The sequence below is a fragment of the Sinocyclocheilus rhinocerous genome, unplaced genomic scaffold (genome assembly GCF_001515625.1).
Source record: "Sinocyclocheilus rhinocerous isolate Xijiao unplaced genomic scaffold, SAMN03320098_v1.1 scaffold504, whole genome shotgun sequence".
NCBI lineage: Eukaryota > Metazoa > Chordata > Actinopteri > Cypriniformes > Cyprinidae > Sinocyclocheilus > Sinocyclocheilus rhinocerous.
In genome coordinates this window covers 830553-832454 of record NW_015645076.1, presented here as the reverse complement: position 1 = coordinate 832454, position 1902 = coordinate 830553, and positions in this window count along the sequence as shown.

Below are 1902 nucleotides of genomic sequence, written 5' to 3'. Positions count from 1 at the left end.
TGTGTGTACATGAGAAACACTCTGTAATCAGGAGTGACCCTGCTGGAGTGCTTTTCTTCCTGTTGCCTGGCAACCTGACATCACGGTACACCCTTCAGTGACTGAGCACACGGCGTTTACCCATAATGCTTTGGGGTTTCTCTCATCCCCTCTCTTCCACACTCACTCATTCATGCTTTCTGTTCAGTCATAGAGACCGGCTCGCCTTTGTCCCTGTGGGATTCCCTTTGAGAGGAGCTGTTTGATTTACTGTCTTTAATGGCGAGGTCTGTCTGGTGAAGGAGATAAGTGTGCGTGTTTATGTATGAACTGATAAGGATAAGGAGTCAACATAATTTTTGCCTAAATCAAATTAATAATAATAATAAAAATAATAATAAATGATATAATCACAGATGCACAGATTAAAATCTCGACCAATTCAAATTGAGAAAATACAGGGTGGGGATGGTGAGCGATCCTGGTTACCAGAGCCATTTCAATTAAGTCTCATTCTAAGTAGTCCAAGGCGCCCTCTTGTGGTTGAATGAGGGGTACACATGTGCTGTATGATGGACGTTTGCCCTTCACCAGCAGCGGGCGTTGCACCATATGACCAGGAACAGAGTTTTTTATTATTTCTTCTTAAAGTGACCATAGCCTACACTTTTACCATGTTGTGTTTACTAAAATAATACAATTCTGTTTCTTTTCTTTTCCAGTAAATGATCAGTCAAAGAAGGTGCTTCAGAAAATGTTGATGGTCAACCTCAGATGAGTTACATTATTTAAGTTTCACCATTCTAAGAATTTTTTCATTTTTGTAATAGGGGAAAAACTTGGGTTTCAAACAACATATAGGACACTGCTAAGCATTATGTTTTTGGTAATTCACTTTGTCACAAAGATTTTATTTTTTACTACAATGAATTGGATTTTTAATTGTTCAATACATTATAAAAGGTTGAAAAATGTATGGTCCACATTCACAATTTTAGTTGGAAAAACAAAGTTGATGTGCTTAAAACAAGTTTTCTTGGTATGTAATTATATGTTAGATAATGTCTAGTATCTTTAATATTAGTTCCCCTTCAGGAACTCAAGCCGCTTTGAAACGCTATGTGAATGCCTTCAGCGTGACCACGCTCTGAATCACATGTGTAATCAGTCCAATGGATGGGCGAGACGTTACGGGCTGGGTGATGTAACGACCAGGAAGCTTAAAAGCACGTGCGGTGGTCATTCAGCAAGCACTCTGTGTGTGTGTCTGTCGCTATCTGTTTGTGAGTCTTATTTAATGTTGTTTGTCCACTTATAAGCTCCATTATGTCAAAGCTTCAGTCAGGAGAAGCATTTGGGCGAGAGCAGGCAGCGTTCAGGCTATGTGTTCCTCCCTGCCCGCGCTATATTCAGGTGGGGACACACACAGTTTTTGTGTTGTCTGCTTGGGAGCGAAGCACGCAGAGTCAGCTCTCGGGGTTTCGGAAGCCCACGCTGCAGTTCTTCCCGCCTGGGGAGAGGGCTCGACGCTCTGCCTGTCTTTCTCCGAGGAGGTTGATATGGAGGGCGTAGATGAGCTTGCCAGTTGCACCAGTTACACAAGCATATTATGCCTAATATTATAATGAGCAGCATTACTGGGGAGCGGAGCTCGCGCAGTCGGCTCTCGGGGGGCTGATTGTGCTTTTCCTGCTGTTTAGTGCTCCGCTCTCGCCGGGCACGCTCCGAGGAGTGTGTCCGTGCCTGTGATCTTGCGATTCCGGACCCGCTGCTGCTGAGGCACGGCGGTGATTGAGATCGCGGGGATCGCACATGATCTGGCGGATGGGTTGGAGACGGGCTCTCCCTATCTCCACGCGCGTTCCCTAGATCTAGCGCTCTCTCTCGAGGTTCGGAAGCCCGCGCTGCGGTTTCTTCCCTCTC